This window comes from Acomys minous, assembly GCF_964271855.1.
Source record: "Acomys minous genome assembly, chromosome: 9".
Lineage (NCBI taxonomy): Eukaryota > Metazoa > Chordata > Mammalia > Rodentia > Muridae > Acomys > Acomys minous.
In genome coordinates, this window is record NC_140490.1 from 83,601,093 (window position 1) to 83,620,053 (window position 18,961).

The window sequence follows — 18,961 nt, forward strand, 5'->3', positions numbered from 1 at the left end:
TGACAGGCTTCACCCACCATGCTTGGTAACACCTTACTTTCGACACCAGAGTTTACCATCCTGCAGCTACATGCCACTGTGTCCCTGAGCATAGTCATCTGCCACTCATGCTTTGTGCTAAACAGAGCCAGGGGCGCTAGGAGTTCCTGCCTCCTGTGGCTCAGGCTGGACGCGTCTGAGGATAGGGTGACCTCATTCACGATGGATAGGGGGGTGACACACGCATTCTCCCGCTTCTGAATCTGCTACAGTGGGGTGTGCCCAAAGTGCTGCCTCGTGCAGCGAAAAGGACCCCAATCCCATCAGCACCTGATGCCACGCCTGGGGCATCCGCTTCCACTTCCGAGGAACCGGTCTGTTGAGTGGTTTCCTCCCAACTGCCAGGCCCAGCACAGAATGTGTGACCTGGGGCAGGAGCATGTGCGGACCAGCAGAAGCACTCACCCCGCCCATGCTCACAGCCTCCGAGGGCATGCTGCCCACCCCTGGCACATCCTGCTGATTGCCAGCAATTGTTACCCACCAGGTCCACCCCACCCTCGGGCACTGCCGTCTTCCTTTCCTTTGGAATAAATCCAAACGGCTCTCAGGTGTGATTAGATTCAGTGACACTGATCCTCCCAGCCCTCCCTCCTCTCTGCCTCCTTCCACCTTCTCTGCTCCTCCCTGCCTTTCTCCTCCCTCTGCTCCTCCCTCCTCCTTCTCTGCTCCTCCCTGCCTTTCTCCTCCCTCTGCTCCTCCCTCCTCCTTCTCTGCTCCTCCCTGCCTTTCTCCTCCCTCTGCTCCTCCCTCCTCCTTCTCTGCTCCTCCCTGCCTTTCTCCTCCCTCTGCTCCTCCCTCCTCCTTCTCTGCTCCTCCCTGCCTTTCTCCTCCCTCTGCTCCTCCCTCCTCCTTCTCTGCTCCTCCCTGCCTTTCTCCTCCCTCTGTTCCTCCCTCCTCCCTCTCTGCTCCTCCCTGCCTCTCCCTCCTCCCTCCCTGCTCCTCCCTCCTCCTTCTCTGCTCCTCCCTGCCTTTCTCCTCCCTCTGTTCCTCCCTCCTCCCTCTCTGCTCCTCCCTGCCTCTCCCTCCTCCCTCCCTGCTCCTCCCTCCTCCTTCTCTGCTCCTCCATCCATGCCTCTCTCCTCTCCCCCCCCCTAATATGCCAGGGTCTTTGGATCCCAGGGTCTCTGCAAGGCTATGTCCTCTGCCCTGGGGCTGCCCCACCTCCTAACCATCCCTCATGTATCCCCGGATTTAATTTCTTTTGTGCCGTTTCAGGATTCTCAGCGTCCTCAGCCTAACCTAGCTGTGCGATACAGCTAAGCTGAGGCAGAAACATCTTGGGGTTGAGCTTTGGCTGAGCACCTTGGCTACAGCTCCCATTGGCCTCGCTCTCCCCACACAGGGTCACAAAATTCCCCATTAGCTAAGAAATAAGAACCAAGGCCACAGAGCTGGGCCATGTCACACACAGAACACCCATTCTGGGGCCACAGGGTGGGTGGAGTTGCCCAGACAGAGCCCCCTCACCCTCGCTTACAGACTCTTCTGTCCCGTGTCTCATGACTCTGCCTTAAAAAGGCTCACATTAGACACCAAATGCATACACCAGGGTGTCAGACCTCCAGGCTTTCAGGGCGTGGAAAGTCCCCCAACATTAACACTGCAGCTGGGGTCCCCACTGACTACTGATGCGGGCCCAGCAGTCCCGGGTGCCTGGGATGGTGGCGGGGGAGCAGTGCACCCAAAGCTCCTCTAGGCTGGTGGCTCTGAGCTGTCACTGTGAATCACCATCTCCAAGTGTGCTCCACTCTGTAAAATCACAAACCACAAAAGGCAAAGAGACTCTGGAAGTCTCTGGGGCCTTGAACAAGCCTCTGCCTCAGTTTCCCCACCTTGTACACAGTGTGGGGGCATCGGTTATTTGGTGGCTAGGATTGGATTTTGTGTCTTCAGGGTCTTTGAAGATTGGGGAAACTGAGGCAGGAGTGACAGACATCACAGGGAATGTCCCCTGTGGAGAAGGAGGTATGGTAAAGGATGTCGTGGAGACATCCTGCAAAGGCCCTGAAGTGGGAACAGCCAATCAGAAGAGGACGGGGGAGGGGCACAGTCCCCTTTCACCCCATCATGAGTATTTATAGATTGCTTGCTGTATACCAGGCTCTATGTTGAATGCTACCGGCACAGACCGACGTAAGGAATGCTCCCTCAGGCCCACTGAGGCTCATCTGGCAGTCAGCTGACATGGAGCAACACAGGGCAGTGTCCCGTGGCCCCCCCCCCCCCGCACAGGAAGTGGAGGGCGACGCCCCCATCAGACGCGGTTTGTGGCGAACAGCGAATGGATGAGGGCAGAGAGGATGAGTGGGCAGTCGCCAGGCCACAGTCAGCCTCTCGAGGAGCTGTTTCTCTCTGTGTGTACTAAGTCTCACCACGGAACCCAGCCTGGCCTCCAACTCACGAGGCGGAGATGCTCTTGTCTCTGCCTCCTGAGTGCAGCATTTAAAGGCGACGACGAGGAAATCAGCGCAAGGCAGTAAGGGGAGGGGAGTTGGCCCAGGTGGAGTCGCTGTGTGTGTGTGTGTGGGGGGGGAGATGTCGTCGGGACCGGTGAGGAGGTGGCTGGTCACACACAATGTTGGGCGACCAGAGCGGGCGATGGGGGTGGGAGGGACGGGGGCGGGGCCTGTGCAGCGGTTTGCGGTCATAGGCACTGCATCGCCACAGCATGGAAGATAGGACAGGCAAGTTCATCCGGTTGCCAGGTTGCCACGGCCACACTACAAACATCAGGGCGGCCACTGGAAAGGGAAGGAGAGAATCTGTGACTGTGACTGTGGTGATGCATGCCCGTCATCCCGGCACTCAGGAAGCTGAGGCAGGACGACTGCCAGGAGTTGGAGGTCAGCCTGGGATACAGGGCAAGGCCATAAAAAAAGCAAGGAAGGAAGGAAGGAAGGAAGGAAGGAAGGAAAGCCAACACAAACTCTAATGACACCTCCATGGCCACAGAAAACACTCATTTCCCTCTGTCTGGGGCCCCCAGCGCTTAGGAGTCACGTGGTCAAAACCCCCAAAGCCACACTGAGGGGAGACAGAGGACGTGGGGGCTGGGAGACTGCATGTGGTAAAGCATCTGCCAGACAAGCACAAGAAACCCCAGCACACACCAAAGAAGTCAGGCGTGGCCCTAAGGTGGGTGAGGCTGAGACAGGGGGATGGCTGGCACTTGCTGATGAGGCACGAGGGAGGGGAGAAATGAGGTCATTATACTATGATGTCAAAAAATAATAATAATAAAACTGGGTAAAGAGACAAACCCCAAAACCTACCAAAATGGGAAGGGCTGAGGGCAACGCCAGACTCGGGACCCACTGGGTGAGGGGCAGCGTTTGGACATAGGGGCCAGTTTCTCTGGGGTGGTGAACTGGCCCTGTCGTGGGGGGTGGGTCCTGGGGGTCTGAGGAGGAGAGTGGGGGCCCTTAGGGATGAGGACAGGGGGGAACCCTGGGGGGTCTGAGGAAGGGGGTGGGGGTGCTGCGGGATGAGGGTGGGGTGGGGGTCTGGAGTGAGATCATATATTCATCAGAATCTGAAACAAAAGCCCCTCAGCCTGTCAGCCCAGCTCCAGCCCGTATGGTAATGAGCAATGAATTACCCACAATGCCCAGCCAAGCGCAAGTGGCTCTTGGCCCGGATCCTAAACTAATTTCTACATGTTCGTGTGTGTATATAATTTCCCTCCCTGCCTCCCTCCTCTTCCCCCTCATTAGCAGGGAATACAGAGGGAGGCGTGGGGGGGGGGGCGGCAGAAGGAACCCTGAGTGGAGGCAGGGGGACGCCCACCGTGGGGCCCTGACCAGCGGGGCCAGCTGGCATGGGCCTGGGTGCAGGCAGACCGAGGGAGGTGGGATGCGCGAGTGCAGGCTAGGAGCCAGGGGAGTCTGGAAACCACCAAGCCTGAATTGGCAGCCCTGGAGGTGGGAACAGGCTGAGCAGAGGGCTGTGCTATGCGGCCTTTGGCCAACACCTTGCTGCTGGAGTCTCTGGGACTTTGCCCTGGTCTCTGAACTGACCCCTGTCCCTCACACCACAGTCTGTCCTCCCCATGAGCACCACTCCACGGCTCCCACCTTCCTCTGTGGACCTCAGTTTCCCCTACTGGTGCCTCCTGCCCCTCAGAAGCACTTTGCTGAACACTTAAACTCTGGGTTCGAATCCAGGCCTGTGCCTTGCTGTGCAGCCTCAGACAAGCAGCCTGGCCTCTCTGGGCAGTGTATGGTTACTGTATAACAATCTGGCCTTCTCCGCCCCCTAGAGGCAACTGAAGAGGTTTCTCTGGATTTCCCAATTGCCTGTAAATTTTTCGGCCACATCTCTCCACCTTGCTCACTAGCGGATGTGTTTACACAAACAGTGGTAAGTCAGCTTTGAGGCTCTCGCTACAAACTCACAATCCTCCTGAAGAAACGTTCATAAAAGAAACATTATTTACTTTATGTGTCTGTCCATGTGCATGCAGCGCCTGAAGGGGACAGCAGGGGGCGTCAGTCCCCAGAGCTGAGCAGGGACTTCTACTCCTGGCCACCTTGTCCCCTCTCCCTTCCCTGACTGAAAAGCGACCTGTGTTTCTCCTGCTGTTCGAATCCCCACCCCAGCACAGTCCAGAGAACACTGGGTGCCCATGACCTCTCACATGACCAAACCCACAGGATGTGACGGAAGCATCCTGCTCACTCTGCACCAGGCTGCAGCACCTGCTGTCCGATCCTCCGAGCAGGGTTGGTGGTTCCCTGTCCTCACCCCAGCCTTAGAGGTACCAGACCACTAACGTCCAAGCACAGAGAGGTCTCAATGCTAGTCCGAGGTCACACAGCACAGAGCCTGCTCCCCCACCCCGCCCCCGCACCAGGCCAGATGCGGGTCACACATCCCTCCCCCACAGCTGGACCAGCCGGTGGCCACGTCCTCGGCGACACGTGGTCCCGTGGGTGGCCGGGCTTCCACAGACATCAAAAGGGGGGGGGGATCCCAACAGCAGCTATTTCTGCAGCCGCAGGTCGGCGCGTCACATCCGTCACATCCGTGGGCAGCGCCCGGAACTCGAGATGCGGCTATTTCTGGAGGCCGAGGTGAGAAACGAGGGCGGGAGGAGGAGCTGAGGCCGGGGACTGGCCAGGACTAGAGAGGGATTAGAACACGGAGCTGCATGCGCTGCTGTCCCAGTCCTCGGGGGGGGGGGGTCCTGTGGAGAGGGGCCCTATTGTGTGCAGGCTTGGGTAAGGGGGAGACAAGGCAGCGGAGCAAAGGCCCCAGGGCAGGTGGAGCCGGTGCTGGAGGAGTTGGCAGGAGGCTGAGGCCTGAGCCAGTGAGGGATGGAAGGAGGGAGGGCAGAGAGGGGAGAGGGGAAGAGAAAGGGGGGAAGAGGAGGAGGGAAGGGAGGAGGGAGCTGGCTGAGGGGTGCGGGTGGGGGCTGGGACTGCGAAGCATGATGGGAGGGGGCATCGCAGGGCCGGAGGACACTGGAAACTGCTTTTCTCCTGGCAAGTCCCAGGCCACAAGAGACTGACAGGCCTAGAGCCAGACCTGATGGTGCTGACCGGCAGGATGTGGGTACTGAGGAACAGGGAGGGCTACTCGCTGTGTGACCCTGGACACCCCAATGCCCTCTCTGAGCCTCGACAGAAAAGTCCGTAGTTTTCTCATAGCAAAGTGAGTAGATGGATTTAAGAGAGTACTGCGCTTGAAGCACCCAGCGGGGAGCCTGGGACAGAGCCAGTACTTGCCAGGCTTAGTCCACCTCATCCTCATGAGAACCTCGTTCCCAGACAGCACTGGGCCCAAGTTCTTGGCAGCCACGAGAACCCCAGGTTTCGGGTGATTCTTCCCACCCTCAGGCTCCTCTAGAAGCCTCGCTGCCCAAGACGCCTTGTGGCTCAGAGGTGGCTGCAGGAGCCTCCAGCACCTCCTTCCCTTCCCGCACATTTCCAGAGCACGCGCCCCGTGTCACCCCGTCCACGCCCGCGGGGTCACCGAAGCCACCCGCCGCGTCCCGGCCCCCTCAGGCGCTGCCGACAATTTGTCTCTCTCTCCTCCGTAAACAAATGTCAGGGAAAATAAATAGTTTTTAACAGGCTCATTAATTGAGTTCAGGAAAGAGGCCCCTCCCCCAGACTCCGGCGGTGCAGGCGGCGCGACGGGAGGGGTGGAACACCGGAGGGGGACGGGGGGGGGGGTCGGGGGGGAAGGAAGGAGCAAGGAGGATAAAGGGGGTCGGAAGGGGACACGGGGGGCGGGGTGATACGGAGGAGGGGGACACCGGAGGGGGAGGGGGGCGACATGGGGAGGCGGAGTGATACGGTGAGGGAAGACGGGGGGGGGGGGGCCGGAAGAGGGGCATAGAAGGGGATACGGGAAGGGGTGGGAGGGGATGCCCATGATGCCTGATGTCTCGGGACCCCGACGCCCTCCCTCCTCCTCCCACTGGGGATACTGAGGCCTAGGCTCGCAGAACATGCCCCGCCCTCGAACCTGGAGCTCGCTGATTGGCCAGCGCCCGGGTCACGGAGTCCCAGGGCAGCACCGCATTTGGCTTTTCTGGTGTTGACCACCCAGACCCGCGCTGGATGGCTTTGCTCTGGGCCAGATGCTACCGAGTGCAGCTCAGAGGGGACAACACGTGACCAACCTAAGACCACACGGCAATCCCCCTGCACCCGCTTTCGTGGCCCTTGGCATGAAGACGGGGACCGCGGCCCCACGCGGAGGGAAAGGTCATGAAGCTGCATGGCCAGAGAGACGAGGAAGAAGCCGTGGGAACCCCGGCTGCTGGCCACGCGGGAAAGCATGCTGACCAGAGACGCTTAGCAACTGTCCCAAGATCACACAGCCCGCAGGGAACAAAACCAAACCGCGAGACTCTTGTCCAAAGAGGAAGGATTCCGTGGGCTCCGTGGCGCCTCCGAAAACCACCTCGCGCTTGAGGCCCCAGCCTTCTAATTACCTTCCCTTCCTCGTGCCTCAGTTTCTCCATCCGCATGGCACAGGCGCCACTCAAGGGGCCCTGGAACTGAGTGCTTGGCTCCCTGCCGTGGGGCGCTAATCCTCGGTCACAGGGTTGATGGCTCCGCCAGCTGTAAGACCGCGGAAAGTCGCTCACCCTCTCTGGGCAAGACTTCCTCTCTTCGCGCCCGCTGCCTGTCTAGGGTTCATGGGAATGTGGGGCGCGCGGTAGCCCAGCCCCCTGGCACCCCCACCCACTGCCAGCTGGGGAAACTGAGGCACGTGCACGATTCTGGAGTGTGTGCGGAGCCACGGCCTGTGGAGGGCGGAGCTAGGGTGTGGCGTCCCCCCAGATGCAAAGTTGTTGTGTTCAGCTTCATTAGGTTTTCTGAAAGCCAGAGACCTACGGGCAGGAGTAAAATGGCCAATTTTATACGGACTGGGCTGTGACAGGTGATGCAGCAGACTCAGGGGTGACACCAGCAGGGTTAAAAAATGGTGGCCTTTTATTGTTTGACCCTTGTAGCCCAGGCTAGCCTCAAACTTCCCACACACTTAGCCCAGGATGACCTTGAACTCCTGTTCCTTCCCCTCTTGAGTGCTGGGTGACAGTTGGCCACTGAGAAGCTGTTCTTTCTGAGGTTTCCTGCCTCGGTTTCCCCTTTTGGCTGTACTGCTGGGAGGTTCCTAGCCTGCTCTACCACACTAGCCCAGCTGTGTTCGAACTGTGCTGTGTGGCCTCCGGGATGTCTTCCACCTTTCTGGGCCATCCTAGGTCTTTCCTCAGAGCCGATGTCCCTGCTCAACCGTAGAGAATTCCGGGAAACTAGCTGCGAGCTTCCTCTTTGAACCTTTTTTAAAAATTGTGTTTATAAAATAAATTGTGTTTATTTTATCCATTTTGTCTGCGAGCCCATGAACGATGTGGCAGGTCTTGCTTTTACCATGTGGGTGGGGGGTAGCTGGCTTGGCCGCATGTGCTTTACCCCTGAACCCCCTTTCTGGATGTGGTAGTTCCAGGCTAGCCTCACAGCCTCAGTACCGCCAACGATGACCTTGAACCTCTGAGCCTTCCTTCTAAGGAGCCACCTGGGGACCCCAAAGCCCACGTCGGACATTTCCACCCACTCTAGGTCCCCCAAGGCTCGGTCCACACCGTCAGGCAGAAGTGGGGCGGCCTCGTTAGGCAGCCAGCGGCGGGGAACGCCCCAGTTTGCAGCGCTGAGTCATCTATCGCTCTGGAGGGGCTGCGGATGAGGCAGGGGGATGCCAGGGAGCCGCCACCACACCGAAGCCAGAAGCCACGGACTCGCCAAGAAGTCTCAAGTAAAATAAATAAATAAATAAATAAATAAATAAATAAATATAATAAGTGTCATCGCAGACGGACACGCGTGGTCCTAACACCACTGAGCGCCCACTGTATACATCCCTGGCACCGCTGGGGTGGGTACTGTCCCCTCTGTTCCTCGGGCAAGGGGAAAGCACAGCAGCACCGAGAGGTTGAGCTGCTGTCCCCAGGCCACACAGCCAGCAAGTCGCAGATGTGGGATTTGCACCTCTGTCCCGTCCTTTCTCTGACTCCCAGAGTGCCCTCACCGACTGCGTGACGCGGACACGGAAGACCCTCTCTGGGCCGTGCCGGCGCCGCCACTCAAGTCACAGCGGCGCCACCGTCTACCCACATCCCTTTATTTGCTAATCACGGGGTTAATTATAAGCTGAATTCGATTAAACACACACAAGCGTGGGCCGCACAGGGAGAGAACCCCACGGAGGCGACATCCGGCCCTGCGCGCGCAAGGTCACGGAGCGGCTTTCCGCCCCTGGGCAGCTTGGGACGCAGAGAGGGAAAGAAACCCAGCCCAGGTTGCACAGCCATGAGCACCGGGGAGCAGTGAGGTCACCCCAAAGCAAAGGGGGTCATGGGCCAAAAACGGGGATGTTCGATCCAGCTCCAAAGAAGCGAATAAGGGGTGGGGGTGGTGGCGCGGGACAAGGAGCAAGGAGGCCGAACCCCAGGTTTGTTCTCAGTTACAGGTCCCATAAAGAACTGCGTCAACCCCCGGCCGCAGGTAGAGGGGGGGCCGGGGCAGCGCAGAAGGAATAAAATAAAATAGGAAATTAGAGCGAGGTGGAGTCAGCTGTCTCCTGAGCGCGTGGAAGACGACAGGACCCCGACACCTCGGGGTGCCAGAGCCAAGGCGGGAGCGCTGACCGGCGGGTGAGACCCATGGCCTTTGCCTGACATCGAGACACACCCCCATTTGTGTCCTTTGATATTTGATTATCCGGAGATCAAGAAGGGGCAACCGCTGACATCACCTGCGTGCTGTGCAACCTCAGATCTGGGCACCCTCTCTGGTCACCCTTTGCAAACCACAGCTCCTAATCCCTAAGGTCAAAGTGCCCCTGCCCCCCCTCCCCCCATGATCCACCTCACACACAGCCCCGCATCCCTGACCCTCTCTCCTCAGCAGCTCCATCCTCCCCCCAGGGCCCCAGGCCCATCCTTCCCCACAGCCCCACCGTCCTGATTTCAGGGGCGACTCAGACCGCGTCCCTGCGACCGGGCCTTTGTTTGGGGACTCTCTGGCGGGTCCTGGTGTGGCTGCCGGCCAAGCACAGACAAACTCCCCCCCTCCGCCCTCCGCCCCCCGCCCGTCAGCACAGGCTGATCCACCGTCGCCACAGAGGACAGAGGAAGGGCGGCCTCCTCCTCCCGCGACTTCCAGATTCTGGAATGTCAGGTGCACGAGAGAGGAAGCGGCGGGCACTTGGTTACCCTTCCTCTTGCAAACGCTGGACCAGAGAAAGCTAGAGCCAGTCTGGGGATGCACAGCAAACGGGAAACAGACTATCCTAGGTGCACATGCCTCCCTGATGTGGGACCCTAGGCTGAGGGCTTCCTCCTGGAGGCTGGGACATCCCGAAAAGCAAGCTACAGCCACAGAATATTCTACAAACCCAACCAGACCCCAAGACTCTTCCCCTCCCGCTAAGTCACACGCAGCAGAGTGGGGCTCAGGGCGGCAGACACTCCGCGTGGCGATGTGTCCCCCGACCCGGCGGGTTTATAAATATCCATCTTTATTTTTAGGCATCTCCTCCGGCTTGCCCCCACCCCGAACTCTCTCGACGCCCCTTCCTTCCCCCACGCGGCGGCTGAGACACAACCACAGGGAACATGTGAGCACCGGGCCACCGGGCGTCCTGCGGGGCCACGCGGCAGGTGGGACATCAGCGAAGCCACAGGTCCGCGGACATCGAGTGGCCTAACAGAGACTGGGAGTCAACACGACAGGGGAAACCGAGTCACCAAGAGGGACTCCCGCTGCCTTTGAATCCACGAGGGACACGGGGACACCCCGACTCCCTGGGGTGGAGACAAGAGCCTCAGAGGCTCTGAGTCGGGTCAAGTCTGCGGAGAGTCACAGCTACGCTGAAGCGTGCGGACCAAGGGTGCAGGGTCCACTTCTGTGAAGAGCCCCCAATCTCACAGTCCCCGCGGACAGACCACACTGCCTTCCGGGCCACACCCGGCCCGGCCAGCAACGCCGTCCCCTGCGGACGCGGCCTCCAGGGACTGACACCTGGCCACAGCCTCCCGCGGCCCTGGGGACACGATGTCACCCTCCCTGGCGGGACGCCGGCTGCCGAGCTCGCCAGGCAGCCCGGGCTCCCGCGACGGTTCTTTCGCCCTGAGCCCAATTAGGAGGAGGCTCAGGGCGATCTCAGTGGCGGGTGGCTGCTTCCCCTCGGGGGACTGGGGGTGGGGGAGCCGTCCCCACGAAGAAATGCAATGTCATGGTGAGGGTGTGTCCCTCTTATCCTCCCTGGGGCCCCAGAGGGGACAGGACTGGACTTTGTGGGTCTCGTCGTCGTCGGAGGTGTGATGGGCAGGGAGTCGGACAGGCTGCCTAACACTGACATCGTCTGGGACCGAAGTGTCCCCCCCCCCCCACTGTCCCGAGCATGGGACTCTGGGGTTGGCCCGGGCGGGAAGCCGCCCCCAGCTCCAGCTGCCCGACTGCCGCCGCCAAGAAATCAGCTGGCAGAAGGCAGGAGCAGGGACAGAAGGCAGCTGGAGATTGACAGGGGGAGGGACACAAAGAAAGGAGAAAGGACCAGGGCAGGGGGAGGGGAGTCTATGCAAATGGCAGCTCCGACTCCCCAGCCTTTAATGAGGGAAAAGAGCCTCAGCTGGCGAGAGGGGCTGGAGCCCGAGGAGGAGGGTCCCAGGCTAGCCCAGACAAAGCAGACAGCCGGTTCTCTGAACCCCAAAGATAGTAGCACCAGCCCGGGGGTGGGGGTGGCGGGTCATAGAACACAGGACCCAGGATCTTGGTGCAGAAGCTGTGTCTCCAATCTAACAACCTCGGGGTTCCCCTTGCTCTGTAGCAGAGTCTTTGGGTCCATAGTGCTGGTCCACGATTGGGACACCTCGGAGGTCTCCTCCTGAGCACCAAGGGCCCTTTTTAATTGGGGGGAAATCTCCTGACTCAGGTTGGAAAGTGGGGGTGAGGGAATCCCAGCCAGGCCAGGAGACACCCGGGGAAGTGACCGTTAGGAGATTCGACAGGAGGGAGGGAAGAGGTGTGTGTGTGTGTGTGGGGTGACCAGGAAGACGGGCGCTCACACCTGCTGCAGGTTTTTGGGGTACATCTGGAGGCAGATCTGAGAGCAGGGAAAGGGGTTAACGGAACAGGATTTTGGGGGTGTGGCAATCAAAAAGATCCTAGTTTGTAGTGGTGTCGGGGTATGGGGGAGAGGAGGCTCTACAAAGAGCCAGGAACTTGGCCCCGACCCAGCTCGCGTTGCAACCCGGGGTCCCCTCACTCGGACCCCCTTTCCACCTGCGCCCCAGGCCCCGCCCCCGGTGACGTCACCACCCTCAGCCAGCTCGGGGGCTCCTGGGGTGTACGGGGGGCCTCAGGGCCGCAGGTTGGCTCTCCGGGGATCCCCAAGGTTCCCTGCACCACGAGGACCGGAGGATTCGGAGCCCCAATCCCAGACCTGGGGGAGGTCGGGGGACGCGCGGGCTGCAGAAGGGTGGGGCCGAAGCCCCAGGTGAGCTGAGGCTCCCGGCCCGGTCCGCAGCTCCCGACACCGACACCGCGCACCGCATCCCCGCCCGGCTGGTGCAGTCCGCGACCCTGGGCACCCGCCAAGTCGTCGGCGCGCATCCCCATCCCTCCCTGTCCCTGTCTCTCCCGGTCCACATCCCTTCCGATCCCTGTCCCTCCCGGTCCACATCCTTTCTGATCCCGGTTTCCGTCCATCCCCATCTCACCCGTTCCCCCCATGCCTCTCCTCCCTGCAGAATCCGATCGGGGTTGCAGCCCGGACCCCCTTCGGAGCACAAAGGCTGAGAAGCTTGGAAGCACAAAGCCGGCGCCGTCCGCCCCGCCCCCGTGTCCTCTGTGCACCCCCGTGCGCCCCGTGCACCCCGGTACCTGCGGGCTCTGCATGCTGCTCCCGGCACCGGGTCGGCCCGGGCTCCGGCGGCTCCGCGTGCGCGCGCGGCCCGAGCTGCCTGGCGGGCGGGGCGAAAACCCACTGCGGCTCGCGCGCCCCCAGCCGGTGACGTCACCCCATCCGCCGCGGCGGCCGCGGGGCCCGGCCGAGTACGGCACTGCGCATGCCCACAGAGACCTGCCCAGTGAGGAGGCGCTGCTGGGTCACGTGCTGCGGGAGCCTTTACAGGGCCGCGGGAGCACGTGGGGCGCGGGACACGTGGGCCCGGCCTGCCTCCTCTTGACTCCCTTTAAACTCAAGGTCTGGTGTAGCCTAGTCTACGCTGGAACTTACTGTGAAGCTGAGGACTTGATTCTTTTGTCCCCGCCTCCCTACTCTGCTTCCTTTGGCCAACATGTCCTTACTGACTGAAAAAGCTGAGGCAGAAGGATGTCAAGTTTCTGGACAGCCTAGGATAACAATGAGTTTGAGACCCTGGCATTTAAAAAAAAAAAGGGTGGGGGTTCGAAATGGTTTGGCACGTAGAGGTTACTGCCAAACCTGAAAACCTGAGTTCGATCCCCAAGGTCCCACAATGGAAGGAGAGACCCGACTTCTACAGTTGTCCGCTCCCCTCCACACGCCTGCACACATGCACGGAGCGACTAGACATGCCAAACTAACGAAAACACAGCAAAAGGCTGACGAAGACCATAAAGAAAATAGTGGTCACGGGGCGTGCGGGTGCATGCCTGCAGACAGCAACAGGGGGATTGCTGCAAGTGTGAGTCCAGCATGGACTACACGCGGAGACCCCGCCTCAAACAAGGAAGCGGATTTTGTTTTACAATTTGGGTTTTTCTTCCCCTCCAGAATTTCATTCACTGGGGCCAGAGCTGGAGACACCAGCAAGAGCCTGGAGTCAGGGCGGAAGGACTGGGTCATAAACGGGGAAGGAGCGCCATGAATAATTGACGAGGAGCCTAAATTAAGAACAAGGGCTTCCCAGCGCCGGCAGCGCGGCCAGGTTTGCAGAGCAGGCTTTGTCCTCTTGCCTGACTGGGGTGACCCTGACTGGCCTGTGTGGTCCGTACACCAAGCGCTCAGTGGGACTGGCTGCACATAGAGGGTTGTCGGAGCTTTGCATAGTGTTCAGGGGCCCTTGGTGTGGTTGCTTGTGCACAGGAGGCACTTGAAGTTTGCATACTATGTGGGATTTGCCTGGTGTGGTTTGTTGCATACAATAGGTGCCAAAACCTTGCACAGTCCCTGCAGGTGTTGGGTATTGTTGGTTGCACACAGTAGGCACGCACATGCTGCGGAACTAAGGCCTGATAGGCCAGGCCGGAGCAGAGCGGCCGTCCATCAGGGAAAGAACCAGGCCTCGTCCTGTCTGTCCGAACTGAGTAACCGCTTCCGCCCCCGGGTCCTCGTGAGCAGCGAAGGGGAACATGTAAACCGTGCGCTGGTCTGAGTGTCTGGAAGCTTCCAGTGGCCATTCATCCACCCTCAGAGCCGAGCTGTGTTAAATGCGATGTACACAGAAGTAACAAAACAGGCCAATCAGCCTGCAGCTGACAGGGCTCAGACAGGCAACAATACATCAGCCCAAAGCGGGTTATCCGTGCGCCACGGCTGCCTCTGCTCCAGCCACAGCGGCATCCTACGCGGTCCTCCCACGCAGGCTGGAGCCTGCCCCGGGCCCTGCCATACACGGGGTGTCCTTGTCTCAGCGAGCTGTTCCCCTCGCTGCCCTGGCCCGCCGTTCCCACCCCTCAATCTTTCCAACAGATAGTTTTCAATGCTGTGCCGAAGTGACCATGAATTTCTTAGTTAGGAATGACCCGTTGGTTTGTTTCCCGTGAGTGTCCCTGCTCTGGCTGTGCCTTGATATCCCGTCTCTGTGGGGCTCACAGCAACAGCTGGTGACTTCGGGCTGTAGAAAGGGTGAGGGGGAGGCATTCTGTCAGTCACCTCAGGAGTAGGATGCCTGCCTAGAATCCCGTAGTGAGGGGCTGGGACAGGACGTGGCTTGGGTAACACTGGTGTCAGTGCTCAACTTTGCATATTGAGTTTAGCAAGTTCTAACTGTAGGCCTTGCAGTCCCCTGAGGGGAGGTTCTGAGCAGTCGCCACGTCTGCTGCCTGTTGGGCCCAGAGCAGGGCTCCGCCCAGGGGGCTCTGGGCTTCTGGTTTTTTGCCCCGCCTGGCACACGGAGGGTGGTGTGACTCACTGTTGGGTGAAAAGTTCGCTCTGGAACAGTCCTTCCCTCCTGCGCGTGGAGTGGGAGGGACTCTCTCCAGACGCCCACCTTTCTCGTGGCAACTTCCAGAACCTTGTAATTATTTCCTCTGTGTCTTTTCTGTTGAGGTCCGAGGGAAGCGGCTTACATCCACAAACAGGATTCTTTTGGCCAAATGAGTATCCTGTGATTGGGGTCTCGCCCCTGGAGGCCGAGGTGGGGGCACTAGGGGCTTAAGTTCAGCTTGAGGTCCAGACACTTTTTGTCGAAACAAAAGTACCAGGAGGGCTGTGGGCAGGGCTTGGGTCTAGCCTGGGCAAAGGGTTCCCGGTCCATCCTAGGACAGACATTCCAGCCCACATCTACAAACACAATTCAAAGTCTCTACTGTCTCGGGCGGCTTGGACCGGGTCAGGAAGGCCACAATCTGTGACCCGGGAATGCCTGTCACAGCTGGAGAAATTGGAGCTGCAGCACAGGAAAAGCACTGTCAGGCTCTGGGATAAGTTTGGGTTTTGTTTGTTTGTTTGTTTGTTTTCGTTTTGTTTGTTGAGACAAAGTGACACTAGGCAGGTGGCCTCCAGTTTCGCACCCTCTTGTTCCATCCTCCTGAATTCGCAGACGACTGCCCCTGTGATGTCAGAGAAAGGCCTGGGGGTTAGGGGTTGGCGGGGTGGGACAGAGCCCATGTTGGAGGAGCAGAGAGACCCTTGTGGCTGCTGCAGAGAGAGGAGGGGTGGGACACGGTGGCCTGCAGGAAGGACTTGGGTTGTGGTATGAAGGACGTCGGGGAGCCATGGAGGCCAGTGGGCAGAGGGAGCTGACCCTCTGCTCACCGGCGCCCCCTGGTGGCGGCTACAGGAGCCGGGACCCGAAGGAGCTGCTTGCAAACCCCAGATCTGGACTCCGTGAACGCAGCCTTCTTCTGTCCTCTGTTAGTCCCCCCCCCCCCGCCCCCGCCCCGGGGCCCAGGCTGTGGTTGGTGCTTTGTGCAACAAAACAGACGCCGAGAGGCTGCCCACCACCAGCATGGCGTCACACAGCACAAACAGGAGTGGAAACCCGTTTTCTGTACACTGGATGGAGTTTAGGTAATCCTGGGGGAGGGGGATAGGACTGGGGGCTGGGTCTCAGATGGGGTCTCTTTCGTGGCATCAAAAGCTCCTGAGAAGAAGCAACCAGGTGGACACAGAGGCGGGGAGGGGGCGGGAACTGGCCAGATTTGCGCGCTTCAGGGACCCGCACCTTGCTCCAGGTGCAGCTTTGATTCTTTCTCTGGAAACAAGAGGTCCAGGCCTCCAGCATGCAGCTTTCCCAGCCATTGTCCCCTGGTTGTTCCTCCTCACTATGACCCTACCCACCCATGTCACCTCAGGGTCCATCTCACACACACACACACACACACACACACACACACACACACACACACACGCTGCGCCTTGTTGGGACACAAGTTGCAGGACAAACACTGACTGTTTCTGGAACAGAATGTGCAAAGGCCCTGGGGTTGGAGACCATGGGGCCCGAGGTGTGAAGGGAGGGGGGCGAGACACCACCCCCTCCATCCTTGGACTTTCATTGACAAGATCAGCTTCGGAGCCAGCAAGGGTTCTCCCTTCTCCTGTCAGAGACCTTTTCCCATTTCCTCTCCAGTCAGCACACGCCGGCCGCTCAGCGCCCTCACATTCAGACTTGAGAGTCAAGTGACGGCGGAAGAACTAAAAAGAAGATTATTTTTAAATCCTCGATCCTCAGGAGGAGAAAAGGATGTGCCATTCCAACACAGTGGAGGCTGGGGAGTGCCCTGTGTAAAGACAGATGCTTCCTGTCCTGTCCTCAGGGCAGCTATGCTGGGTCCCCCAGGGCCACCAAGTGATTGCTCAGGGCTGGAGCAAGTTCAAGGCTCTGTGTGAGCTCTGGGTGGAGGCCATGCAGGCCAGAGGAGGCCTGTGTCCACCAGGGTTATGTCAATGTCAGGCTTGGTCCCCATAGGTTCTACCCTGAGTTGACTGGCTTTTTAGTTTTGTTGTTATTTAAAGGGGGGCACACTATTTGTACCTTACAAAGAAAGTTCTCGAAGACCCAGGGCCAGCTTGGGCTACCTAAGACCATGTCTCATTAAAAAATAATAATACTGCTCTTCCAGAGGTCCTGAGTTCAATTCCCAGCACCCACATGGTGGCTCTCAACCATCTATAATGTGATCTAATGCCCTCTTCTGTCATGGAGGCAGAACACTGTATAAATAATAAATAAATAAATTTTTAAAAAATAATAAAAAAAATAATAAATATGCCGGGTGATGGTGACTCACACCTTTATTTCAGGCACTCAGGAAGCAGAGGCAAGTCAATCTCTGAGTTAGAGAGCAACATGATCTACAGAGTGAGTTCCAGAACAGCCAGGGCTACACAGTGAAACCCTGTCTCCAAAAACAAAACAGGACAAAAATATTCAGTCTCATAGCTAGCTACAGGGAAAGAAATTTTAGAGTCTACTAGTGCTATCTGCTCATCAGCTCCTGGGAAAGGTTTGGTTGTTGATTAGTAATGTCTGCCACAGCAGCAGACTAATACATAGAGGTCTGTGTGTTATGTGTGGGTGCTCCCGGGGTCAATAGGCAGCTTCTGCTCAGAAAAACTACATTGCCACCTACAATGGAGGCATTAGGAGAGTTGTTGGCTGTTCTTGTGTACACAGGTAGGCATGGAGCTTGCCTGGAGGGTTTGTTACCGAGTGGATGTGGGTTAAGTTGTTTCCTGCCTCCAACCCTCGCTTTTCTCTTTTAAGAAAAGACAGGGAAGCCTCGCCAGCCTGGAGTTATTGGTGGCCTGGCTGTGGCTGCTGCTTGGCTGCTCCAGGCTTCTGTACAGAGCCCAAATCCAATTCATTTGCAGCTTCAGCCCCAGGGCTGGTGCCAACTCTGCCCTGGAGACCTCAAAGCCCCTCAGCTGCATCACACACCTATGTCTTGCCTTCCTCTCACCATGTCCACACTCAGTGAAAGCGCGGGTAAAGATGGGGGTGGAAAGGAGAGTTTGGCCTGAGCCCCTTCTGGCCGGCTCTCCACACACCTGCCCTCCGCTCACTGCCTCCCCCTCTTCTCCTGGACCTCCGCTGCCTGTGCCTGACCACCTTCCAGCGCTTGGCCCTGTGTCCCACCGCAGCATTTATGTCTGCAGGTGGCTGGGACAGCCTTACCCGCTTCAGCACTTGGCAGGGACCTTGGTGAGGCAGAGGGAGAGCAGACATCACTTGGCTGGGCACAGAGAGGACTTGCCTAGGTGTTGTCTTGAGTCTCTGTAACCTAGGCTGGCCTTGAACTCACCGAAGCCTACCCCCTGCCTCTGTTTCCCAAGTGCCTGGATGACGGTTGACAACCACCATACCCAGCCTGTTCCAGCTCTGTGAACAATTTCTCAAGGTATTGGCCAAAGTGACAGGAAAAGGAAAAAAAACAATGGAGCTGCCTTGGGGGAACTCAGCAAAACAGCATGGTGAGTGGGATGCTGCACACCTATGACCCCAGCATTCAAGGGGCAGAGGCAGGGGGATAGCTGCAAGTTCAGCTGGCCAAGTCTACATAGTGGGTTCCTGTCAGCCAGAGCTATAGAGTGAGTCCTCTCAATAAAATAAAACAAAGAGCGAATATTAAGTTAAAATGCTAACGTGGCCGGGCATGGTGGTGCTTCCACTAGTTCCAGCACTCGGGAGGCAGAGGCAGGAGGATTTCTGTAAATTCAAGGCCAGCCTGCTTTAAAGGGTGAGTGCCTGGACAGACAGGGCTACACAGAGAAACCCTGTCTCAAAAACCAAACCAAAACCCAAATAAACAACAACAAAAGATGTGACTGTATAGAGGGACTTAGGAGCCAGGTGTGATGGCGCACGCCTATAATCCCAGCACTTGGGAGGCAGAGGCAGGCGGATCATCGTGAGGTCGAGGCCAGCCCGGTCTACAAAAGCAAGTCCAGGACAGCAAAGGCTAACACAGAGAGACCCTGTCTCGAAAAAATGGAAAAAAAAGAAAAGAAAAGAAAATAGAAGGACTTAGGGAGACACATTAACAGCAAAACATAGTGAGGTACCCATACGCCCGCAGAAGCACACAGATGAGCAGGGACTATGACAGTGGCCTCTGGCACAGGGCACTGGGCAGCTAGCACCATGTAAATCCTTTTGAATCCACAACATCAGAGACGCATGACTAAAACCTCTTTTACGGTCTTAATGTGCTGCGTGATCTTTTTGGAGTCAGTCCCTTTTGGGGTGTCCCCA

At 58.4% G+C, this 18,961-nt stretch overlaps 1 long non-coding RNA gene across 2 annotated transcripts; it reads left to right on the forward strand.

Annotated features, from left to right (window-relative positions):
• The first annotated feature begins 2,416 nt into the window (after positions 1 to 2,416).
• On the forward strand, positions 2,417 to 4,769 carry LOC311604740. 2 transcript variants are annotated; one of them, XR_014781642.1, is made up of 4 exons: positions 2,417 to 2,518; positions 3,029 to 3,177; positions 4,301 to 4,401; positions 4,505 to 4,769. It is a non-coding gene; the product is annotated as an uncharacterized lncRNA (long non-coding RNA). The 2 variants fall into 2 exon arrangements; XR_014781641.1 differs by having other exon boundaries at positions 4,301 to 4,769.
• The last annotated feature ends 14,192 nt before the right edge of the window (positions 4,770 to 18,961 follow it).